The 27,516-nt window shown below is 41.8% G+C and overlaps 1 protein-coding gene across 1 annotated transcript in view; it reads left to right on the top strand.

The window, feature by feature from the left end:
- Window positions 1-3,753: 3,753 nt before the first annotated feature.
- TMEM74 (transmembrane protein 74) overlaps window positions 3,754-27,516 on the top strand; it is a 140,849-nt gene continuing 117,086 nt past the window's right edge. Inside the window, exon 1 of the mRNA XM_082259777.1 lies at window positions 3,754-3,863. The gene's annotated coding sequence lies outside the window, so the exon portion shown is untranslated. The remainder of the gene's footprint in view (window positions 3,864-27,516) is intronic.

Below are 27,516 nucleotides of genomic sequence, written 5' to 3'. Positions count from 1 at the left end.
AAAATAAATGAATAAATAATAATAAAAAAAATTAAATAAAAAAATACCTAAATCAAAGTTTGATCTAGGCCAGTGCCAGGGTTAGTGTTTTGGGTCAAGTACAGGGTCAAAGATAAAGGTCAGGGTCAGTATTTTTTGGATATGATTTATTTATTTATTTTTTTTATTAGTATCAGTATCAGTTAGTGTTGGTGTGTTTTTAGGTAGGTTAAAACCCCATAATTCATTGTGGCCCGCAACCGGTCACCAAATCACTTAAAGTGTTACTAAACCCACAACAGTAAAATCAGTCTGTATATGCAGTAAAGCATGCTTGTTATACTCACTGTGGAACCTAAGGGGTTAATCATCTGCATTGTGTAAAAAGGCTGTTTAATCCTGTCTTCTCTGATCCTCCCCTTCTTCCACTGTTCCCAATCCATCTTCTGATAGTACAGAGCCTTTGGAGTCACTCTGCACATGCTCAGTTTGGTGTGTATTGCTAGAGAGTTTTTCGTTTTTCGAGAGTGCATGTGATCAGCACAGGGCCATTCAGCATTGTCCTTTTTTTTGTTTCTAAAAAACATGTTATGCTTATCTGCTATGTACAGTGGTTTTGTACAGAGCAGCCCTGATCCTCCTCTTCTGGCTCCTCCCCCCTGCTGAGTGCCCCCATAGCAAGCTGCTTGCATTGGGGGCATTAGTGCGTGCTCGCTACCGAGCCACTTCTGTGTGTCTATGAGACACACAGAGCGTGACTCAGCCCCGCCCCTCGCTCTCTCCTCACTGGCTATAATTGACAGCAGCTGGAGCCAATGTCTAAGCCAATGAGGAGGGAGAGACCAGGGAGAGCTTTTGCTCTTGTGCATGTCTCTGGATCAAGACTCAGCTCAGGTGAGTGTAAGGGGGGGGGGTCTGTGGGGGGCTGCTGCACACTGAAGGTTTTTTTATCTTCATATAAAAAATGCATGGGGGTAAAAAACCTTCAGCCCCTGGTTCACACTATCGCGATGCGGGAACCAGCGCCATTCCAGTGCGGGTTCTCGCATCGCATCTCCCTCGCAGGCAGTTCACACTACCACTGTGGGTGTCAATACAAAATTAATGACACCCCAGATCGGTTCGCAGATCGCACTACAAACTATGAATTCAGACAGGAATCGGATTGCATGGGTGTGAGATCCGATTCCAGGATGGGAAAAAAAAGGTTCCTGCAGCATTTTCATGCTAATGCAATGTGAGTTCAGCCATACAAACGGTATGGCTGAATTCGGATCGCACAGGCATCGCATGTGATCTGCACAGCAATGCGGTGTGAATCACATGCAATGTCTGTGTTCACAATGTGTTCGTGTGAACCCAGGCACAGTCTTCAGAAACCAATTAAACATATATGATGTTGTTTGGAGGTCCTACACGGCAACTGCCAAGACTGGAGGTAAAAATTGTGTTTCTGTAAAGATGCTAACTTAATAAACCCAAAAGTGTAAAAACAATACAGTGCTGCCGACCTCAGCACTGACCATGTTTGCTGTGTGATTTTCTTTGTAAGCCTTGTTTGCTTTACATTTCATCTCTGTAAATTCTGCTGTCTCTGGGTTTTGTTTTCAGGTGGCGCCATCCCCTTACAGGATCCCATGGAGTGACTTTTGTGTACGTGCCCCCAGCTGGCACCTACATTTGTCCTAAAAAAGAGATGGCCGGGTGGTAAGTCACTCCCCTGCTCCCCCCTCCTCCATGTGCCTAAGCTGTCCCCTCTGAACAGTGCATGTGGGACCCTCAGAGTGCATGCTCACCTACCCAAAAATATGTGGAAGCGGTGCCCAGCGACTTGGATTCAGCGGAGGTGATTTATTCAACAATGTCATTTTGTGCAAAGAAATAAGCAGGGTAATGTCAACTGGTGGTAATTAAAAAAATAATTAATACTATTTAACGACTTGCCGCCCATCTGCAGGTCTCCTCTCACCTCTCTCACAGGCTTGGCTGAGAGGAGTGGAAGCCATTGGCTGCTAAAATGTGATTACTGTAATTTGTATTATTACACAAAAGCAAATTCTAATATTAAAAAATGAATATGATAAATGTTGTTATTATTATGTTGTTGATAATGGTTATATACTTTAATTTACTTAAAGTTATAGTTTATTTACAGAAAAAAATATAAAGATGAACTAACACTGTACACCCTCCACCCCCTTCCCCTGTCCCCGCTGTACTTACCCCTGGGGATGCTGAGCTGTCAGTGCCCACCTGTCCAGAGGATTGAAATCCCTGCTGTTCTTCCTCTTCTCCATGAAGTGCTTCTAGGACGAACCACAAGTGATTCACCGTGAGGGCGCTGACCAATCAGAGCCTTTATGGCCCATCCCAGAAGTGCTGTACAGAGGAGAAGAGCGGGGATTTTAAATCGCTGGACCTGGTGCATGGGCATTGGCAGCTCAGCATCCCCCGGGGGTAAATATAATAGGTGTACGGTGTTAGTTCACCTTTACATTTTTTTCTGTAAAGGTGAACCAATCCTTTAAACTAATTTTAATATTTATATTTAGAATTCATTTAAATGATATTTACTTAAATTGCACTGCATCTAAATATATTTGTTTTATTTTTATTTTTTAATAATAAATAGATGAAAATATTTTTGGAAAATATTAAATAGTATTTACCCAAATTATTTTTATATTTACTTAAACTGCATCACATCTAAATATATAGTTTTTAAAATATTAAATAGTTGAAAATATTTAATTTAATCACTTTTATGGTTAAATTAAATTGAAATTATATTAGCTTCAATTGCACTGCATCTAAATATGTTTATTTCTTTTTTAAATATTACATTTTTTAAAACATTTATTTAAATGTTATTTATATTTAAAATTGAAATGATATTTAATTAAACGGGGTTACATCTATAGATATATATATATATATATATATATATATATATATATATATATATATATATATATATATATATATGTATGTATATGTGTGTGTGTAGTATGTATATATATATATATATAGAAGCAACCCCATTTAAATATAATTTCAATTTTAAATAAAAATAAAATTTAAATAAATGTTTTAAACAATGTAATGTTTTAAAAAGAAATAAACATATTTAGATGCAGTGCAATTTAAGTTAATATCATTTCAGTTTAATTTAACCATAAAAGTATCATAAATTAAATATTTTCAACTATTTAATATTTTAAAAACTATATATTTAGATGTGATGCAGTTTAAGTAAAAAAAAAAATGTAAATGTGAACTAACACTGTACACCCTCCTCAACTCTCCAGTTCCACTATACTTACCTCCGGGGATGCTGAGCTGCCAATGCCCGTGCACCAGGTCCAGCAATTTAAAATCCCCACTCTTCTACTCTGTTTAAAATATTTACCTAAATTATATTTCTATTTAAATTCAATTGAAATTATATTTTCCTACATTGCATTCTATCTAAATACATTTATTTTATTTATTTAATATTTTAAAATATTAAATTGTTTAAAATATTTACTTGTATTTATTATAAACATTTATTTAAGTTAAATAGAAATGATATTTACTTAAATTGTTTTGTAATAAACGTGCACTTTTTTCTTTTTTCACATTTATTAAATTAAAAGATGCAATTCTTTTATTAACAACCCCTATCATCCTGGTCATTGTTCTGAACACACAGGACCAGAGCATCCTTCTTCCCAAACTACAACACCCAGCAGGCTTTGCACACAACCACTCCCCAACTAAGAACATCCTTGCTGGAAGCTGAAGATGAGCAGAACACACTGAGCTGGGGATTCAAAGTGCTGCTGCTTTCCCAGCACCTCCTGCTGCAGACCGGACAGGGGAGCAACCACACAATCCCATCAGTAAGTACCGGGACTCCTGGAACAATGAGCCAGCCGGATTCTATTCCTGACAATTGGCTTCATTTAGTGCATTGTGACAGTTCATGCATGCTGCTTTCTGTCTCTCTTATGAAAAGGCAGGCATTGCCTGACATCTCCATGCATATGTCAGTCCTTTTAAGGTTTCCTCTTTTATCTTTAATTAAAGTCGTGAACTTTTAAGAGGTTTCGCATAAATTATTTCAGTTCTTTTATTATTATTTCATTTTATTTGCATTCATTTTTTTATTTTGTTCTTGTTATATTATATCACATATGATTTTTCTTACATACATGTCATTATTATTAATATTATTTTTTTAATTACATGTAATAAGAAATGTGTAATGGTTTTTTAAAAAAATAATACTTTAAAAATGCATTCATAGATGCATTTTTATTGTAATACTGTCTAACCACACTTTATTTATAGATTGTTACATTGTTGTGCTTTGCTTTTTTTTTTTCTTTTGTTATTATAGACCAAAGGGTGGGAGTAAAATTATAATACGTGGTAATTAATAATACTTTGAGACTATAATAATATAAAATCAGAATTTGTAGACTCATTTAGAACGTAAATCATGTTGGATTTTTTTGGATGCAGATTTAATTAGAGACGGATCTTAAGCTCATCTTTATTTCTGCTGCTGTAGCATCATCGTGCCTCCTAGGAATATCAAATTTCCTTGGAGAATCCTCAGCATCTCTGGGTTACAATAACCTGCTCTATAGAGTCTGTTTATCGTCTGGTCACAACCTGCTTTAATCTGGGTAATGCATATCTTCCTCATTACCCCCGGGGAACGTGGAGAGTTTGCTCTGACTCCCATCGATCAGTCGCTATGGGTTTTCTTTATATATAATATATGGGCAGTTTTTCTCAGTGGCGGCTTTAAACAGCTGCCATCGATGTGATTTATGAAGGTTAAATGGATCCTGACTTTGTGTTTCAGCTTTTTCCTGTCCTTATTTAGTTTCCATCTAGGTTATGGATTTGGATGCCTTGTAGGATGAGTTAGTGTTCTCTGTCTCTGTCCAAGTGGAAAAAGGCACAGCTTACATTAGGGAAGGACGGCAGGCAGCCTGTTATTAAAGTAACCGCTGTCCACTTACGGGCAGATGTCTCACCAACAATAATTGGGATTCTCAGGACTTGCCCAAGGTTTCCCATGGGTTCACCTACTTTTGTGGCTCATGCATTAAAGCCTTTTGATGTTTTTTTGTGTTAAAGTTGACCTATATTTTAAAACACAACATTCTTCTTGCTCAGCACCCTTCACCCTTGAATTACCTATATTGCAAGAAATTGCTGTTTTGAGTTCCCACAGTGGCCGGCCATGTGACCAAATGCCTTGGCATTTAGTCATGAGGTTTTAGCTAACGTTGCATGAGGACAGACTTTCAGGAACAGCAGGCCAGTCAATGATCCTCCCCTTCAGGTGAGATGATGTAAACAAATGGCTAGCTGTGTGAACACTGTTGCACGGTATTTTCTGCAGTATGGGTATTGTACCAAATTCTCATAATATGGGAAAGAGTGATCAGGACACATTTAATCCATAAAACAGAACACTTAAGGCTTGATTACAAGGCATATTATGTTTTCTTAGATAAGTCATTTTCAGACAGGGTGGCGTGGCACCCTGGGGTGTTGTCTGGGCATCTTCAGGGTGCCACAAGCATGGGACCTGGTTTACCTGCCAGCACCATAACAGCCAAAGTGCCAGGACACGTGGCATCATTTGTTGTATAGTGCTGCCCCACTAGGGCAAAACATGCCTTTGATCCAGGGCAGGTGGCAAGCAGGGCAATGCCCAGCTTTCAGGATAAGATGAAAACCCACCTCCTCCAGATCTTCTCCACCTCTCACTCTTTGCTTCACTTCTGGAGCCAAAAGATAGGGCCCTGATGTGGGGACTCATGTATAGGGGACCTCTGATGTATAGGAGTGACTTTGATGCAATGTGGGATCTCACGTATTGGGGGGGATAAGCGATCTGACATAATGGGGGGTTTCTGACCTAATGAAGGACTCCTGATGTGATTGCGGGACTCTGATTTGATGTGAGGACCTCTTATGAGAAGGAGGCTTCTAATGCGAAGTTAAAGTGATTGTAAAGTCTCTTTTTTAAAAAAAAAAATAACAAACATGTTATACTTACCTGTGCAGTTGATTTTGCACAGGGCAGCCAGGATCCTCCTCTTCTCGGGTCCCTCTTTGCTGCTTCTGGCCCCTCCCTCCTGTCGAGTGCCCCCACAGCTGGCAGCTTGCTATGGGGGCACCCGAGCTGCTGTTCGGCCCCAGCCCCTCTTTCTACTGATTGGCTAACTGACTTTGACAGCGGAGGGAGCCAATGGTGCCGCTGCTGTGTCTCAGCCAATCAGGAGGAAGAGTGCCAGACAGCCGAGGGACTCATGGACATCGCTGGACAGAGAAGGAGTTCAGGTAAGTATAAGGGGGTGCTGGGAAGGCTGCTGAACACAGAAGGCTTTTTATCCTAACGCATAGAATGCATTATGATAAAAAAACACTTCTGTCCTTACAACTCCTTTAATTTCATCATGGTGGTTCTGTACATTGCCCGAAGGCTCAGGTTTCTCATTGATAAGCAACATTCACATTTTTACATTTTAGTCTGCGGTGCCTGGAGATTTACATACTTTTAAAGGATGCAACGGCTGAAAAAAAGTTTGAGAAGCACTGTCTTAGATCACACAGGAGTTACCCACAATGCAGTATCTTAGTTCCAGGTGATACCCGAATCATTTAAAGAATTGGGAACTTTTGTTCCCAGTCTTTTAGTTAACCCTAAATTAGCTTGCAGACAAGGCCTACTCACCCTCCAAGTGGGGGTACCTTTCTCATGTGTACTCATCAATTCCCAAGACCAGGCGGGGTCGGGTTCATGTGAAATTCAACATTATGGCGGCACCCCAGCTTGGAGATGAGCCATACACTGTGTGCAGTTAGTAAATATGCAGAGATCCTCTGTAGAATGTGCTGTCCCATGTTACTACACACCTTGCCCGATGTATATTAAATTTAGGAGGGACACTGCTGAGCCTGTGCCCTCTCCACTCCTCTAGTGTACTTCTGCCACCTCACTCCCAGTGACAATAAGGGGTCCTACCGAGAACCTAGTGCAGATCTCATGCGTGCTCTCACTTAACTCCTTCACTCTCCCGTACCATGCTGCTAGGTACATGGGATCTCTGTATTACGGGGTTCGGTCACTGTTACTTTGGGGGAGCCGACCACTAGGAAGGGAGCCAGGTCAATTTCTCTTTGTCACCTTCGTCAGGTACCGCGTTTCATGACTGGCTGCTATACTGTACACTTCCCACCAGTTCTTGGTTACCCGTAGCAACTGCTCTCCAACTCCAACTTTCCTGCTGAGTTAACCTTTTGTAGTGGCCTTGCTTCATACCTTATGTGTGATTTATAGGCCCAGTTCTTCTGATACGCCATATACAGTATTACCATGCACCCCTTTAAATAACTTCACACCAGGCTTAGAACGTTTTAGTAACTTTACTGTAGACTCTCATGGCCTTATCCATACAAACTAAATACAGCCCATTCCTAACTGACTATACTAAGACTGCCCAGGCATACCTTAACAAGAAGCAAGTCCATAATTGGTGTCCTCTGAAAGCTTGGCAGATGCCCCGATGTCCAGTGTTCCATGGGACTACGTGACGCAGCAGCCCCTACTATATATTTCATGTGCGGAGGCAGTGACTGCCCTAGACCCATCCTTCCCCCTTTATAGGGCCCAAAAAGCCTGTAAATGGAGTCCAAACCCAGTTAAACCCTTCCCAACCTGGGCAGACTAACAGAGCCCCCATTGTAGGCAACCTGCCTACAAGCAGAATTGCTGCCAGCTTTACTTGGATCTGTGTCATTGCAAGCAAAAAGCAACTGGTTCTCTTGAAAGGAAAAACCTCCCCAACTATTCCGGGTATGGAGGAGCATGTGATCTCCCTCAAATGAGAGTGCTCAGGCAATAACATTATCCATCTTGCATAGGGTGAACTCCTGCAGCATGAAGACAGCAAGGGAGTGGATGAGTATTGAAAACAGGAGTAAGAACAATACCACTTATACCCCTAAAAGGGGAGTGTCAGTTAGTCTCACCCACTCGGCGCTAAGGTGCTTGTGCTACATAAAATAGCATATAAACATATTGCGGTAAAACCGTCAGTATTACAATAAATTAAAATTGATAATAAAATCACCAATAATAATAATAAAACCTTTCGGATCTCAGCAGCTGTTATATATAAAAAAAACTGTAAAAAATGGTGTGTACATATAATAAATCACATGCATACACTAACAGCGCTATGATAAATCACAAAGTCCATCATGTGACATATTAATTGGATATTATCCAGCTTGCTAGCATTATCTGCAGTATCACAGTCCTGTATAAGTGTTTTAAGTGCTCTGATCTGAAAGAAGTAAAGGAAGGAGCCCTTCACCACACCGGCATGCCCCCCAAGCAGTGCCCACGTACCTCACTGAGGGGGAATAAGCGCCCAACTAGATATGCTCAGGATGGACAGCCTCAATAGGACAGACCAGGAACTTCCCACAGGAACCGCTCACAACAGAAGATAGAAAGACCGGACCATATACTTTTTCTGGTACAGCTCCAGACTTCCTCCTGACTGCAAGCTAGATCACTCCATATATACCATTTCATGCATAGATAAAAATAAAACGCTCATAGCGTAACTCCATCTACATGCAGGAATTTATTAAGTATCTCAAATAAAATACACTCACAAACACAGCAAATTAAAAAGCATCCAAAGTAAATCAGTTGTCCCGGACCGGGCTACCTGTACGGCTCCAGCCGTCCCTTTAGTGGAGCCGAAGTTGCGGCTAGGAACACCGTATGGCTTCCGGGTTCCGACTTCCGGGTTCGGCGTGACGTCAGACGTCCAGGACGTAGGGTTGCTATGGTCACCGCGTATCCACGCCCTAACGCGTTTCGTCATTGGCTGACTTCAACGGAGGCCCTCTTTGGATAGCATACTTTGGATGCTTTTTAATTTGCTGTCTTTGTGAGTGTATTTTATTTGAGATACTTAATAAATTCCTGTGGGAAGTTCCTAGTCTGTCCTATTGAGGCTGTCCATCCTGAGCATATCTAGTTGGGCGCTTATTCCCCCTCAGTGAGGTACGTGGGCACTGCTTGGGGGGCATGCCGGTGTGGTGAAGGGCTCCTTCCTTTACTTCTTTCAGATTTATCATAGCGCTGTTAGAGTATGCATGTGATTTATTATATGTACACACCATTTTTTACAGTGGATGAGTATACCTTGCTTGGGCGGTGGGCTACCCGGATGCAATGTCATAGTTGACATAAAGAGGCAGGTAATATTTTCATTTAAAAATCATAATACATAAAGATATCTACATCATCTGGATGGAAGTGATTCCAATTTTTGGAATTCTATTGTGTAAAGTGAAAAGAGAACTCCTGATGTGCATATTTATTATATGGCAGGGAATCAGAAAGTATTGAAGCCAAAGGATCAACATGACATCAAGGCAACTAACAATTTCTTAAGGAGTGCAGAAATATCAGATTCTGTATTTCTTTTGATATGTTTCTTTTAAACATTATGCAGTTTTTCAGTTGCACAACCTAATGTTTTATTAACTTGTCCTTATTCATGCCCCTTTTGGGTACATTTTTTTAAAATATAGCAGGCCATACACAGGCAACTACTTGGTCCCTGGATCTTCCCCTTTTCAGCTGGGGTGGCCTGATCTACAAGTTATCTGATAGATAAGGTGAGTCCAAGTGGTGTGCATATCTACATTGTATTAGGTGACATTTGAAGCAATAATGCAAGAGCTGCATCTACTCCTCAATAAAGGATACATGACATGAGGGGGTCTTTCAGGGACTAGCCTACTCATCCAACCAGGTAGTCCCAATCGTGCAGTCAGCAGTCAGGTGCATCACTGGGCTTTGGGCATTGGGCAAGCAGGCGCAGGCAAGTTCTTACTGGTGGATCCTTCTAGCAGTCCAGGAGGGGGATCATTGGCATGGCTTTCTTTTTAAAGGCACCTTGATATATAATGAAGTTGTCCATTAATTGGTTTTTCCTAGCTTACAAATTCAACTTTCTTACCATTGTTTTCTATTTGCATTCTGTCTGCCTTGTCCTTAATGTGATGCCATCCTTTAAGTTTTTGTCTTTCTCTGGTTGCTGATGCTTCCTTGCTACCCCAGTTTTATCTCATCGTTGGCACCCTCCCATGCCCTCGGTGGCTTTAATCCATACTAACTCACAGACTAATCTCAGTATTCCTTTGTGCTAGTTAACCTGTCCCATTTCTGGTCAAGTCAGTGAAGTCTCTATGATCTGCTGTATAAGTTCTTGGAAAAACCCAAGTAACAATGCATGTATATGAAGTATCCTTAGAGAGTGGCTTCTTTAGGTGAAGAGTGTTGCAGAAGACGATGTTAGTCACTCGTTAAATAATAATTCCATTTATATGACCAGTGGGTGTGTATGACCATATCCATGCCATACCAAGCAGACCAATGTTGTTAAATATGGACAGCCTTTGCCACTATAATATAATGGTGAACTGTTTTCTAATATACAGTATAAGGAGGAATTATGTTATTTTGCTGCATGTTGTAGCTTTAACGTGCTGCCTTATAAAATAACGGTATCAGGACAATATCCCCCCGGACAATATCCCCCGGGACAATATCCCCACGGAAAACATCCCCCTGGATAATATCCCCCCGGGACAGCATCTCCCGGGCAATATCCTCCAGGACAATATCCCCCGGAAAACATCCACCTGGACATAGGGTTAGGGTTAGAGGGGGGATATTGTTCCGGGGGATATTGTCCAGGGAGGATATTGTTCGGGGGGATGTTGTCCAGGGAGGATATTGTCCGGGGGATGTTGTCCAGGGGGGATATTGTCCGGCGGGATAATGTCCGGGGGATATTGTCCGGGGGGATATTGTCCGGGGGGATATTGTCCTAGAATCAAAATAACAGTATACAAAGTACCATAAACTAGAGAAACCAGTAAGATTTCAGTTTACTGGAGCACTTTTGAATCATTGATAGACAAGTTCTTATTAGATGTGGGGGTTGCTGTACTTTTAATATTTGCCTTATTTACTAGGTCTTATTGCTTCTTGGTGTATTAATTGGTATTGTTTTCATTGCTTCCCTTAAAAAAAAGAGCCGTTCAGCTTTCTGTGGAGCTGGCAATATAAAGATTATTATGTTACTAATATAAAAAGAGGAATTTAAGTCGTTGATGTAAATCTTTTCTTTTTACCAATGCAGTTTGCTGATGGTACAGACTTACTGTGCTTTCTAGTAGGATTCCACAGCAACCTCTCTTGAATCAAAACAAATATTCTCGGAAGAGGTATTATTATGGCTTTGTTGATGCTCCTTTAGCTTAATGATATTGCCCTCTCTCACCCAGCCTGTTGAGTATGTGCAGCGTGGTGTGGTAGGCAGTAAACAGAGTTCCGATCTGCAAAGAACATTGTATTAAACAGTAAGTCAACAGCACAACAGGCCCCGCAGGGAGCTCACCTGTCTGGAGCCGCTTACAGGCATGCAGAGGATGACAGCAGTCAAAAGACTTGGGGATGCCAACATTGTCTGCCACGAGAAGCCAAGCTCAGCCTGGCTGGTCCACACCCAAACGGGCAACTTCCTGAAGAGGTAGACATAGTCCCTGCTCTCTCCCTACGCCACTGGAACCTTTCCCTACTGCTACCATTATCCCTGTAAGACTGGAAAACTGTCCCTACCCTGTCCTCTCACAAAAACACCAAACCCAGGAGGAAGAGTCCTAAATAGACTCTTCCTGACCTAAAATGGGCACCAGGGTCATGTGTGCCGTTTGCATCCAACTGGATCACTGCCTGAGTGACTGAGGAAATCATAAAGAAACACAGCTTCTCTTGACTTCCTACCTGCAGTGGAGAAAATAGACTGCACCTGCCTACAAGCCTGCCTTGTCAAAGCTGAGCTGTAGGTGCTCATAGCTGTGGTTTCACCCCAAAACCAAATAATGCCATGGCACTGTAATTGGGAGAGCATGCTCCATCCTAAATGGCAGTACCCTAAAGTAAATTATTCAGGCATAAGGGGATGCATTAGGCAAACAATTATGAATACAAAGACATAGGTTACATAATTACATAGTTAGTGAGGTTGAAAAAAGACATCCATCCATCCAGTTCAACCTATGATGTGTTTGTGTGTTTGCTGTTAACCGTACATTGTATACCCCTGTATGTTGTGATCTTTAAGGTGCCCATCTAATAGTTTTTTGAAACTATCGATGCTCCCTGCTGATACGACTGCTTGTGGAAGAGATATCCACATCCTTCCCGCTCTTACAGTGAAGAACCCTCTACGTATTTTAAGGTTAAACCGCCTTTTCTCTAGTTTTAGTGAGTGGCCACGTGTCTTATTGTATTCCCTTTCTCTGAATAGTTTGTTCCTTATGCTAGGGTCGCCAGTACAATATTTGTACATTGATATCAAATCCTCCCTCAATCGTCTCTTCTCCAGAGATAATAAGTTCAGTGCTTGTAGTCTTTCCTCATAGCTGATGTCCTTCATTCCCTTAATTATTTTTGTTGCCCTTCTCTGGACTCTCTCCAGTTCCAGCACATCCTTCCTGAGGACCGGTGCCCAGAACTGGACAGCATACTCCAGATGTGGCCAGACCAGCGTCTTTTAGAGTGGGAGAATAATCTCTTTATTTCTGGAGTGAATTCCCTTTTTTATGCATCCCAGTATTCTGTTGGCTTTGCTTGCAGCAGCTTGGCATTGCATGCCACTGCCAAGCCTGTTGTCTACCAGTACCCCCAGGTCCTTTTCCCTCCTAGACTCACCCAGAGGTTCCCCCCCTAGTGAGTAGCTTGCTTTCTGGTTTCTGGCACCCAAGTGCATTACTTTACATTTTTCAACATTAAACCTCATCTGCCATGTAGTTGCCCACCCCATTATTTTGTTCAGGTCCGTTTGTAAGGTTTCCACATCCTGCATAGAAGATATTGGCATGCTTAGTTTAGTATCATCCGCAAATACTGAGATTGTACTAGATATCCCCTCCTCTAGATAATTTATGAATAAATTAAACAGGTGAGCTTAGAGTAGTTGAATCATACAACCAGTTTAGCAGTTTAGCAGTTTTACTAAAATAATGATTTCTAAAGGTTTTTTTTTTTTAACATAACAAACATATTATACTTACCTGGTCTGTGCAGTGGCTTTTCACAGTGCAGCCCTAAATCTCCTTTTTAGGGATGCCCTGGCAGCACTCTTGGCTCCTCCTCTTCTCTGGGTGCCCCCATAGCAACCTGTTTGCTATAGGGGCCATTAGTGTGGGCTTGATCCCAAGCTGAATGATAGAGAAGAGTGACCAGCGCTACGGACTGTGATATATGGTGGGAGGGTGAAAAATAAAAAGGTGTAAGCTGCCCCAATCAAACCTTAGGTGAAGGTGAAGAGTGATAAAATAAAGTATGACGATTGGTGTTGGCGCTACCTTTAGAAATTATAAACTCTAATAAATTGCCCCAAATGGCGTGAATGGGAATATGGGGTGTGATGACCCACAAATGATGAAAATGTGCCAAAGTAATATAAGTGAAAGTCTGAAAATACAAGGTGTTTATTCACATAAAAATAAGGTTAATGCCAAAACAGTGAAAATAAACAAATGCCATGAGTATAGTCAACCCACTACCACAAAGTGTGTGAAACAAGTTACTAATAAATAAAATAAATAAATAAATAAGCGTGCCACACAGAGTGTGATTAGATGCTGAAAGGACGTTGGTATGTAAAGTTCACGAGTGGCCACTGGGTGGCGTTTTTGCTGATACAACCTGTATGATGATATGTAGGGGGTTCCTCTTCGTTGCGGGGAGCAATCGTGAGCCGGTGGCGGGTGGCCTAGATGCTCGCATAGGAAGAAGAAAGCCCCATGGTGAATAAATGAATCATACAGATAAAAACAAAGGCGTAGATAACTCACTCGTTAGATGATCGAGATCAGAAAAACACAGTTCGCGCCGGGAAGCTTCCGCGTTCCACGGCCGACATCTATGTTCCTATGCGAGCATCTAGGCCACCCGCCATCGGCTCACGATTGCTCCCCGCAACGAAGAGGAACCCCCTACATATCATCATACAGGTTGTATCAGCAAAAACGCCACCCAGTGGCCACTCGTGAGCTTTACATACCAACGTCCTTTCAGCATCTAATCACACTCTGTGTGGCACGCTTATTTATTTATTTATTTATTTATTTTATTTATTTATTTTATTTATTAGTAACTTGTTTCACACACTTTGTGGTAGTGGGTTGACTATACTGTTGACTATATATTGTTTATTTTCACTGTTTTGGCATTAACCTTATTTTTATGTGAATAAACACCTTGTATTTTCAGACTTTCACTTATATTACTTTGGCACATTTTCATCATTTGTGGGTCATCACACCCCATATTCCCATTCACGCCATTTGGGGCAATTTATTAGAGTTTACAATTTCTAAAGGTAGCGCCAACACCAATCGTCATACTTTATTTGATCCCAAGCTGGGCTGTGTGTATCTAAAGACACACAAAGCACGGCTTGGCCCTGCCCCTCACTCCCTCCCTACAGGCTGTGATTGACAGAACAGGAGTCAATGGTAGGGATCGACCGATTATCGGCAAAGCCGATATATCGGGGGCCGATATGCACTTTCCCCGATATATCGGAATCGGCCCCTGAGGTTACCGATATTGCCGATATTTCGGAAAAGTGCTTGTACCGGAGTGATGACTGCAGCTAGAGCAATTCGGTTGGCCGCTGGCTGGTTGGTAAGTAGTGACTGGAAATCCCCTTGCTTTTTTGATCTGCAGCTAGAGGCATCACCCCGGTACCGGCATCCATAGCCAACAGTTGGCTGTCGTGTAATGACAACCAATGTGGCTGAGAAGCCGATCGGCTGTAATTACAAGGAGCGGGAGGGGACGGCCCCCCCTCCCACCGTCTTCCGCGGCTCGCCCGGGTCTCCTGTCCCACCGGGAGACCCGGGCAACCTGCCTGCATGGTCACCGAAGAGAAGACCCAATCAAAGCCGCATTCAGCTCTGATCGGGTCTCCATGTAAAAACCTCATGACATCACTTTCCGGGTACTGGCGCCAAATGAAAAAAAAATTCCAGCATTCAAAACAGCCAAACTTGTGCAGAGGAGGGGTTTGGGGTCTTTCAGAAGAAGAAAAAAATTTTAATTTTTAATTTTAATGTACGAAAATATTGGCCAATATCGGCCGATACTGATATGCGATGACCAAAATATCGGTATCGGCATCAGCAATAAAAAAACGATATCGGTCTATCACTAGTCAATGGCTCCCAATGCTGCTAAGTCTCCAATGAGAAGAGAGGGAGGGGAAAATAGCTGCTGCAGACGGGCACAGTGCAGGATCAAGATTGGGTTTTGGTGTTTAAGGGGGGGCTGGGTGGAAGAAGCTTTTGAAAGGTTTTTTACCCTAATGCAGAAAATGCAATAAAGTCATTGCAAAGGCTTAAATGTTATTGTTTTAAAATAACAAATGTGTTATACTTGCCTGCTCTGTGCAATGGTTTTGCACAGAGCAGCCCCAAACCTCTTCTTCTCAGGTCCCCCGCTGGCGCTCCTTCCCCCCCCCTTGCCGGGTGCCCCCATAGCGAGCAGCTTGCTATGAGGGCAATCTTGCTCACTCCCGAGCCAGCTCTACATAAGACACACAGAGCATGGCTCAGCCCTGCCCCCTCCTCTCTGCCTGTGATTGACAGCAGCTGTGTCTGAGCCAATGAGGAGAGAAAGAGAGCTGAGAGAGCCGCTGTTCTTGTGCACATTGCTGGATTGAGATTGGGCTCAAGTAAGTATTTAGAAGGGCTGGGGGGTAAGCTGCTTTAAGAGGCGGGAGCACGGTACATCTGATGTCACATCCAGAGATCGAGTTTCAGGACTGTGGAATGCACTCCGGTATGCCATCTTGTTGATGGTGCGAGCGGCGTTCTAGAAAGACATAATACACTGCTGGAATCTGCTAGTGCCAGCTTAGGCACTTTTACATGTGAGTGTAAAACTTATTGTACTTTCTGGTGGTATGGTACTGAATAAACGGGTTGCACTAGGATCCTGTATTTGGTGTTTTATCCTTGCATCTGAGTTCTCGTGGAGGGGGATAGCAGGGAGTTGACTTCATCCCTATCCATGCTTGGGACTCCTAGAAAGTGTTATCAGACCCACTTCAACCTGAGTCTAGGGATCTGGTGAGCTATAGCATGATAGGGGGTCGTGGTGTGTATACACGGAAGATCACTGGTTGGAGACAGCAAGTCTTTGCATGAAGTGTGTGAAGTATGTTTAAAGAGAATTTAAACACCCGGACCCTGGCACTATTGATGGACTTTGTGTTTTTGCACTTTAATTAGTGGTGTTATTATATGACTTATTTATTATAGATGTGTTTCACTTTATTTGATTACATTGTTTGCTATGCACTTTTATAGTGGTGATACTACTGTACTGAGAGTTCCCTTCATGGGATACTGCAAGATAGGCAACTGTCTTATCCAAGATGTAGGGCAGGGACTGGCACAGTTTGGCACCAGTAAGCAGCCAGTCATAGCTCCCCTTATAAGGCTACTCTGGTTTGGCTGTTAATTACAGAAGATTCTTGTGAGCACAATTGTGAACTTGGCTGGATTACTGTAAACCTTCATGCAAGCACAAAAGTAGGCAACATCCTGGTACGGTGTAGATCTGTGGCTGAAACAGCTTACCTCTACCCATATGGCACGCTACAGTCCACCTTTTGCAAAATGCTTAAAAGCAATTCTGATTTATTTATTTGTTTAACTATGGGATGGTGCTTTAAGCAATACACATTTTAACCACTTCCAATTTTTTTTATAATTTTTTTCCACACAAATAGAGCTTTCTTTTGGTAGTATTTAATCACCACTGGGTTTTTTATTTTTTGCGATATAAGTGAAAAAAGAGCAAAAATTTTGAAAAAAACACATTTTGTTTTAGTTTCTATTATAAAATTTTGCAAATAAGTAATTTTTTTTTCATAAATGTGGGCCAAAACTTATACTTCTATATATCTTTCATAAAAATAACCCAAATTAGTGATTATTATTTAGTCTGTGTGATATACTTTATATAGTTATAGAGTCTACAAGCTATGGAGCCAATCATTGAAAATTGATCACACCTAATCACACCTGATGTACCGACGGCCTATCTCATTTCTTGAGGCCCTGAAAGGCCAGGACAGTACAAATACCCCCCCCCCCCCAAATTACCCCTTTTTTGGAAAGTAGGCATTCCAGGGTATTTAGTAAGAGACATGGTAAGTTTTTTGAAGTTGTAATTTTTTCCCACAATTCTTGGGAAAATTAAGAAATAATATATATATTTTTTTTTTTTACACAAAATTGTCATAATTACAAGTTATTTCTCACACACAGTATATGCATACTTGCAATTACACCCCAAAATACATTCTGCTACTCCTCTTGAGTATGGCAATACCACATGTGTGAGACTTTTCCATAGCCTGGCCACATACAGAGGCCCAACATGCAGGGAGCACCGTCAGGTGTTCTAGGAGCATAAATTACACATATAATTTCAATGGGGCTACCCAGTACTCACCTGTAGACACCAGCAACTGGGCTATCCAATAAACACATTGAGATACCTGCAATGAGATTACTCAATATTTACCAGCAGACAACAGTAAAAAGGCTACTTATCACTCACATGCACACACCAGCAGTGGCACTAACCTGCACTCAGCTGAATACACCAGCAATGGGACTGCACAGGACTCACCTGCAGCAGCAATGGGGTTACCTAGTAATCACCTGAAGACACCGCATGCGCCGCCGCCGGGAAAGCTTGTATGCATTCGGCTATTCCCGGGAATAGCCGAACCTGTACGGCCTTTCCCGAGCAGCAGCGGCGCATGCGCGGTTACATGTTGGCGCTGGGTGGCGCCATTTTTAAATATAAGGCGCCGCGGGAGCACATCGGGCTGGCTGACCCAGTGCCAGGACAGCGGCCCTCACAGCCACTAGCCCACCGGGAATGATCCCGGTGCTCCCGATTAGCCAATCCGGGCCTGCCTTTAGGCAAAAGTCATTAAGGGGGGTTTACAACTTCTTTAAGGAAAACAGTGTGTCGCAGAAGATTCCAAACCTAGCCTGGTCTGGTCTCCCGGGAGTTGAGGATTTCTGTACGACCTGTTTGCCATCCAGATGCTGAAATTACAGCCATCAGGTCACCTAAGGGGTGTCTTTAATTTACCAGTGCACCTTGAAAACATTGTAAGCAGATTCTACAAGACTGCGCACAACACTGTGTCAGCATCTGTTTAAAGATATCTATAACTGCCTGGGAGACATTTTCTGGCAAGAAATAAAAGAATAGTGCATTGATATCAGCATCGGATAAATATAGATTTGAAAATCCCCAGGAAAGAAATACTCAGAATCCTATGATTTCCGGGAGTTAGAAGAAGAAACATCTAACGCCAGCGCTTCTAGGGTTTCAGGTTAAAGAGCAAGGCAGACACACAATGCTTCTTTTAGTTTCAGGCTAAGTTCACATATACACTATATTACCAAAAGTATTGGGACACCTGCCTTTACACGCACATGAACTTTTACCACTTCAGCCTCAGAAGGTTTTACCCCCTTTATGACCAGACCATTTTTTGCAATACGGCACTGCGTTATTTTAACTGACAATTGCGCGGTCGTGTGACGCTGTACCCAAATAAAATGTATGTCCTTCTTTTCCCACAAAAGGTGGGTAATTGATCACCTCTGCGGATTTTATTTTTTGCACTATAAACAAAAAAAGACCGACAATTTTGAAAAAAAAAACATTATTTTTTTACTTTCTGCTATAAAACATTTCCAGTAAAAATAAAAATGTCTTCATCAATTTAGGCCAGTATGTATTCTGCTGCATATTTTTGGTAAAGAAAATCCCACTAAGCGTATATTGTTTGGTTTGCGCAAAAGTTATAGCGTCTACAAACTATGGGATATTTTTATGGAATTTTTATTGATTTTTCTTTTTTTTTTTACTACTAATGGCGGCAATTAGCGACTTATAATGGGACTGTGACATTGTGACGGACAAATCGGACACTAAGTGATATTTTTGACACTTTTTTGGGGACCAGTGATGCTAATGCAGTTGTAGCATGTTTTCCAGGCATTGGGCCTGATGCGGGTCTGCCATTGTTACCGGTTACCTCTCCAGCCCATGTGAGCTGCGACCCTGGGTGTGAGAACTGAGACATTGACAACTCTGGCATCTTTGGTTGTTTTATTGTATTTTTAGGGGATGGGAGAAGGGAATGAGTGGGATACTCCTTTGGCTTGACTATGTACAATTCTGGGACTTTATAGCAACAATGCCCATTAGCGCTGTCTTGACGCCAGCCGACGCTAGCCAATGCTTACTGGTGCTTTGAACACATGGTATCTCTGAAAGCTGTGCTGGAACTCCGACTTAAGTCCAAAAGATCCAGGACTGTAGAATACTGAACTTCTAACAATACTTGCACTCAAAAGTCACTGACTACTCCCTCCTGCCTTGCACTGGCTTGAGGTAGCTTGTTGTGAGTTCCTGTTTGGCTGCAACTCTCAACTGATGCACTACACACTGTGCATTGACTCTTCAGGGCCCAAACTGCAGGCGCCCCCTTTCACACTTCAGGGTCCTCAACCTAGCTACCCCCTCTATCACTTCAGGGTCCTCTGACCAGGTACCCCCTTTACAGCTAGCTGATACTTGGATCCTAGAACCTTCTCCGGAGTGGTCCCCACTGACTCTAGGCAGACCCCCAGGGGCAATCCTCAGTACTCACGACCTGTGTAGGCTTTCCTGGGACTGGACCCCTCTCGCTCTCTGCTGGTTCTCGTCACACTGGATCCCCCTCAGCTCAACTCTGCACCCTCTGGATTCTCAGGCAGCACCCGAGACATCCACCTTCCTCTGACAGGAGGAGAGACAGCCGTCCTCTACCTCCTGGGACTCTGCTTCCCACCAAAGACGCTCAGTCACGCACTCCCCCAGACTTATACCCAGAATCCTTTGCAGCAGAATCTGCCTTCTGGGGTAGTTACAAGCCTGAATGTGTCCCTGATTGGGTTTCCTCCACTCCCCTATGAGAAGCCTCTCACAAAAAATGAAAAAAGGGAAAATAACGCAGCTACCGCATTTAAAAGCAGGTTCACCTTTGGGAGCATGTTACACATTACACTCATATTTAGGGTGTAATGTGTAACATGTTTCCAGCTCCTGCCCTTCGCATCCCCCGATTTTATCCCCAGTGATAGTGGCCGAGGGTTCCTCTCCCCCACAGCTGCTGTCTTATTTCATAATAATAATCAGCACAGCTGTGCAAGGCTTCACCCACACAGCTGCATCATTCATTCACAGCAATCTGTGAATGGATAAACTACAAGTCTCATTTTCCACTGTGGCAGATAGCTTGTAGTTCTCAATGAACTGAAATGGTGCTGATGAGCGCCCTCTAACAGAAAACCTGTACTGAAGTATAGGGAAGAAAGCTGGAGGAAGTGTCTTCAGGAGCCTGACATTGCACCTGAGATCCAGTGACCACGGGTGCAATGTTTTGCAGAATCCTGGGGGCAAAAATTATAAATGCACATTTTTATTTCTGCAAAAATGTGTCCATTTTTAATTTTTTTCATTAAAGGTGAATTCAGCCTTTAAGGATTGGTAAACTGCAATTAATTTTTGTTTTTGGATTTAGATACATAGTTGAGCCTTAACCAGTTCTGGACCGGAAGGGTTTGCCCCCTTAATGACCAGGCCATTTTTTGTGATTCGGCACTGTGTTACTTTAACGGACAATTGTGCGGTCGTACGACGCTGTACCCAAATAAAATTGATGACCTTTTTTTCCCACAAATAGAGCTTTATTTTGGTGGTATTTGATCACCTGTGGGATTTTTATTTTTTGCACTATAAACAAAAAAAGCAACAATTCTGAAAAAAAAATATATAAATATTTTTCACATTCTGCTATATAACATTTAAAAATCTAATTTTTTTTAACATTTTGGGCCAATTTGTTTTCTGCTATATATTTTTGGTAAAAAAAAATCACAATAAGCTTATTTTGATTAATTTGTGCAAAAGTTATTGCATCTACAAACTAGAGATAAAGATTTACTGTATGTCATTTTTATTGTTTTTTTGTTTTTTTTACTAGTAATGGCGGAGATCTGCGATTTTTAGCAGGACTGCGTCATTGCGGCGGACATATCAGACCCCTAACTGACATTTTTGGGGGTACCGGTGACATTACTACAGTAATTAGTGCTAAAAATATGCACTGTTACTGTAATAATGACACTGGCAGGGAAGGGGTTAACACAGTGGTGATCAAGGGGTTAAATGTAAGCCTAGGGGAGTGTTTCTAACTGTGGGCGGATGGGCTTTTGAAATGATCACAGAGACCTGTGTTCCTATATAGAAGGATCACAGGCGCTCTGTGTTCATTTCAGAGAGACGAACGGACAGCTGTGTTTACAATATCTGACCGTCCTTCTCTCTCAGCGGGGAGTAATCGCGGGTGGTCAGCGGCAATCGGAGCCGTCTGCCCCATGCATCGGAGTCTCTGCTGCTGAGTGGGGGCGGAAGTGCGCCGCTGGCAGCGCGCGATCGCCCCCTAGCAGCAGGTGCGCGACTGACATAGGGCTACGTCGGTTTGCGCAGGATGGGTTGCCTGCCGCAGTATATCTGCGGCGGGCAGTCCGGTACAGGTTAAATAACCATATCCTAATGTGCCGTCTAATACCCATGGATATGCGAATTAGTATTTTGACCAAATCATAATTTTTATGCATATTGTCCTACTCCAAGCTGAGTAAACTTGACTGTCTAATGAATTTAATTTGTGTAATGAGGGAGGGTGTGGCCTAAGAAGATCAACAACCTATATCAAGGTGTGCGTAATTATTAAGCAGCAAAATGAGCCAAAAAAGAGATTAAACTCTGAAAAGCAAAACATTTAAAAAAGTCTTTCAGAGGGATGCAACACTCTTGAAATTGCTAAAATGTTGGGGCATGATCACAGAACCATCAAATATCTTGTCGCAAATAGTCAACAGGGTCACAAGAAATGTTCTGAGAAAAAATAGATGCAAATTAACTGCCAAACGATTTGAGTAGAATCAAGAGTGAAGATACCAGGAACCCATTATCCTCCAGTGCTGTCATATTCCAGAACTGCAACTACCTGGAGTGCTCAGAAGTACAAGGTGTTCAGTGCTCAGAGACATGGCCAAAGTAAGGAAGGCTGAAAGCCAACCACCACTGAACAAGACGTAAGTTGAAATGACAGGGCCAATTAACATCTGAAGACAGATTTTTCAAAGGTTTTATGGACTGATGCGATGAGAGTGACTCTTGATGGACTAAATGGATAGGCCTGTGGCTGGATCAGGACCTGGAACAGAGCTCCACTTCGACTCACACGCCAGGGCTATTAATAATAAAGATGAGCTAGTTGGATCTTTTTGGGTTGAAGTTGGACTCCCAAACCTACTGCCAGTTTTTAGAAGATACTTTCTTCAAGCAGTGGTACAGGATAAAGCCTGCATCTTTCAAGACCACAATATTTATGCAGGACAATGCTCCATCGCATGCATCAAAGTACTCCACTGCGTGGCTAGCCAGTAAAGGCCTTAAAGATAAAAAAATAATGACACGTCTCCTTCCTAACCTGACCTAAACCCTATTGAGAACTTGTGGGCCCTTCTTAAATGGGAGATTTACAGTGTGGGAAAACAGTACACCTTTCTGAACAGTGTCTGGGAGGCTGTGGTTGCTGCTGCACAACAAGTTGATCGTCAACAGAAACTGACAGACTCCATAAATGGAAGGCATATGACTGCTATTGAAAAGGGTGACTATATTGGTCAATGATTTGTTTTAAAATGTCAGAAATGTGTATTTGTAAATTTTAAGTTGTTTGTTTATTAGTCTCACCTTTAGTGCCGGTTCACATTTGTGCGATGCGGGAATGCTGCGAATATACAGCGTGTTCCCGCATCCTATCCGCACCCCTGGCAGTTCACACTTCCATATGCGATATGCTGGGGGGTGTCAGTTTAAAGTTAACGACACCCCCAGATAAGATCGCATATCGCAGTGCGATCTGTAAGTTCGCACAGAATAGGATCGCACTAGTGTGGACCACCATGCGATCCGATTCTGCTGCGGACCAAAAAAAGGGTCCTGTGCATCTTTAAGGTGCGATTGCTGTGCGAATTCAGCCACACATACAAACTGTATGGCTGAATTTGCACCGCACAGAGATCGCTTGTAATTTTAGTCCCGGTTTACATATGTGTGATGGCAGACATCCCATGTGATTCGGAGTGCAATGCTCTGAAAATGACATGCAATGTCTGTGTGATGCAAATTCAGCCATATAGATTGTATGGCTGAATTTGCATCACATTCAGGCACAACTAGCACAGGACCCTTTTTTTAATCCACAGTAGAATCGGATCGCATGGGTGTTCACACATATGCGATCCGATTCATGTCCAAACTGACAGTTCACAATGCGATATGCAAACTGATCTGGGGGAGTTGTTAACTTTGTATTGACACCCCCCAGTGATTTGCATATAGCAGTGTGAACTGTCTGCGAGTTGAATGCGATGGAGGAACCCGTAGTGGATTCCCTGGGTTCCCGCTTCGCATATATGTGAACCGGCACTTAGGCTCAGTTCACACTGCCGCGACTTGGGATCCGACTTGTGAGACCCTGTAAACTCTCATGTTAGTCAATGAGAACTGTCTTAGTTAGCACCACTGAAGTTGCTCCAACTTTAGAAAAGGTTCCTGTACTTCTATCAGACTTGTGCCCATAGACTTTAATGGAAGTTGCCTCCAAGTCAGGTCCTTCCTTATTTTAATTGATGTGATTTGGATCCGATATTACAGGAAGATTACCCAGGCATTCCCTGAAGTTGCTTCAAAGTCGCGCTGAAGTCATGAAGTTGTCTGGTAAAGTCACACGCAACTTTCAGGTTGAGGCAGTGTGAACCGAGCCTAACAGATGAAAATAAACGAATTACATTAAAATTAAAACAAATGTAGCACTGCCCCCGCAGGAACTGCTCGATATTGTCTTTACGGACTCCCCTGGTTACCAGCACATATTTACATGAACAAGTCTCTGAATCCCTCCTTGTTTCCAATGGCTCTTCACATGAATGAACAGTCTAGGGTGTTGTTTGTTTTGTTGTTTATTGATAAATTGGGATAGGAGAAGGGAATAGTGGGATACTCCAAATGAACTATTCACATTATTTGAGGAATTCTATTTTCAGAGTTCTGCTTGAAAATATGGAACAGCCAGGCTGTTAAACCACACTGCCACTAGGGTGAATGGGGTTAAATTCTCTTGTTCTCTCTTCTAACACGATGACTTGATGGACGATAATCTATCCTCAGGACACTTTCCGCTGGCAGCCATCACCTGACTATCCTAGGAGCAGGGGTGCCCCCCCCTCAGGTCAGGCCCCTTGACATGAGTAAGGATGATCGAACTTTTGAAAAGTTCGGTTCGACCAGAACACCCGAATTTTCCAAAAGTTCGGCCCGGATTTCAGAACCCCATTGAAATCAATGGGACCCGAACTTCGGTAATCAAAAAACACCATTTTGAAGCCCTAAAACCCAATAAATGCCCCTAAAAAGTGCCTAGGGTTCTGGGACATGCCCCATTAACTATTAATCACACAAAAAAAGTTCTTAAAAATTGTCATTTTTGATAAAAAAGCCAATTATTGAAAAATTAAAAAAAAAAAAGAGATTTTTTGATTTTTACTTTGGATTTAGTATCTGGAGGGGGGGGGGGTCTAAAAGGTGTGCATGTGAAGTTTCAGCTCTGTAGCATGTCCAGAACCATGAAAAAAAAAGATAATTTTTCATTAGAACAGGGATGTGGGTCGGGACCCTCCTTTAACTTTAACACCTATATGATCTTTTTTTTCTGGTTCTGGACATGCTACAGAGCTGAAACTTCACAGGTACACCTTTTAGACCCCCCAGACACAAAATCACACAAAAAAGTTCTTAAAAATTGTAATTTTTGATAAAAAAGCCAATTATTGAAAAAATTAAAAAAAAAAAAAAAAGAGATTTTTTTATTTTTACTTTGGATTTCAGATCTGGGGGGTCTAAAAAGTGTACATGTGAAGTTTCAGCTCTCTAGCATGTCCAGAACCATAAAAAAAAGATTGTTTGTATTAGAAAACTTTCTGACAGGGGGTTTGCTTCGCTGCTGTAACACCTTGCTGGTTTAATAGAAGGCATTTTTTTGGGATCTTTGCAGTCAGGAAAAACATCTGAACTTGTGTATAGTGGTACTGTGCACAAGTTCTGATGTTTTGCCTGCCTCCAAAAACCCCCAAAAAATGCCAGCAAAAACACACCTGGGCATTTTTTTTTGACGCTAGCGTTTTTTTTGGCATTTTTGGGGTTCTTTTGAGGCAGGCAAAACATCTGAACTTGTGTATAGTGGTGTATATACACACATCCATATATTTATATACACACCTAGACATATATAGGTGTGTTAGTAGCAGAAATATATGCTTGCGCTAATGAAATCATTTACAGTAATATATTTCTGCTACTATCACACCTATATATGTCTAGGTGTGTATATAAATATATGGATGTGTATATATACCACTATACACAAGTTCAGATGTTTTGCCTGCCTCAAAAGAACCCAAAAAAATGCCAAAAAAAACGCTAGCGTCAAAAAAAATGCCCAGGTGTGTTTTTGCTGGCATTTTTTGGGGGTTTTTGGAGGCAGGCAAAACATCAGAACTTGTGCACAGTACCACTATACACAAGTTCAGATGTTTTTCCTGACTGCAAAGATCCCAAAAAAATGCCTTCTATTAAACCGGCAAGGTGTTACAGGAGCGAAGCAAACCCCCTGTCAGAAAGTTTTCTAATACAAACGATCTTTTTTTTATGGTTCTGGACATGCTACAGAGCTGAAACTTCACATGTACACTTTTTAGACCCCCCAGATCTGAAATCCAAAGTAAAAATCAAAAAATCTCTTTTTTTTTTTTTTTTCATTTTTTCAATAATTGGCTTTTTTTATCAAAAATGACAATTTTTAAGAACTTTTTTTGTGTGATTTTGTGTCTGGGGGGGTCTAAAAGTTGTACCTGTGAAGTTTCAGCTCTGTAGCATGTCCAGAACCAGAAAAAAAGATCATATAGGTGTTAAAGTTAAAGGAGGGTCCCGACCCACATCTCTGTTCTAATGAAAAATTATCTTTTTTTTTCATGGTTCTGGACATGCTACAGAGCTGAAACTTCACACACATACCCTTTAGACCCCCCAGATACTAAATCCAAAGTAAAAATAAAAAAAATCTCTTTTTTTTTTTTTAATTTTTCAATAATTGGCTTTTTTATCAAAAATGACAATTTTTAAGAACTTTTTTGTGTGATTTTGTGTCTGGGGGTCTAAAAGGTGTACCTGTGAAGTTTCAGCTCTGTAGCATGTCCAGAACCAGAAAAAAAAGGATTGTTTGTATTAGAAAACTTTCTGACAGGGGGTTTGCTTCGCTCCTGTAACACCTTGCCGGTTTAATAGAAGGCATTTTTTTTGGATCTTTGCAGTCAGGAAAAACATCTGAACTTGTGTATAGTGGTACTGTGCACAAGTTCAGATGTTTTGCCTGCCTCCAAAACCCCCCAAAAAATGCCAGCAAAAACACACCTGGGCATTTTTTTTTTTTTTTTTTTGACGCTAGCGTTTTTTTGGCATTTTTTGGGGTTCTTTTGAGGCAGGCAAAACATCTGAACTTGTGTATAGTGGTACTGTGCACAAGTTCAGATGTTTTGCCTGCCTCCAAAACCCCCCAAAAAATGCCAGCAAAAACACACCTGGGCATTTTTTTTTTTGACGCTAACGTTTTTTTGGCATTTTTTTGGGTTCTTTTGAGGCAGGCAAAACATCTGAACATGTGTATAGGGGGTATATATAGACATATATGTCTGAATATATACCCCTAGACATATATAGGTGTGATAGTAGCAGAAATATATTACTGTAAATGATTTCATTAGCGCAAGCATTTATTTCTGCTACTATCACACCTATATATGTCTAGGGGTATATATTCAGACATATATGTCTATATATACCCCCTATACACATGTTCAGATGTCATGTCTGACATCAAACATGTCCTCAAAAAAGCACTGGCAGTGGCAGCCCCTGCAGCATAAAAAATGCTTGGCTGGTGAGAAGCCATATGGGTGTGATGAAGCTATTCAGAGAAAAGATAATTTCTCTATAGCGGTCACTCTGCTATGGAGGGGTTTTGTCACCCTGCCATAGCAGTCACTGCCAGTTAACCCTACACTACACTACGGTCCCCTTACACTTAACACTTTCCCTACAGAAACTGAATTTTTGAAGCTAACTAAAGTGTAAAGGAGCACTCTAAC

The sequence above is a fragment of the Pelophylax lessonae genome, assembly GCF_965119305.1.
Source record: "Pelophylax lessonae genome assembly, chromosome: 5".
Lineage (NCBI taxonomy): Eukaryota > Metazoa > Chordata > Amphibia > Anura > Ranidae > Pelophylax > Pelophylax lessonae.
Note: the sequence above shows the minus strand (reverse complement) of the source record. Positions and strands in the feature narration are given on the sequence as shown.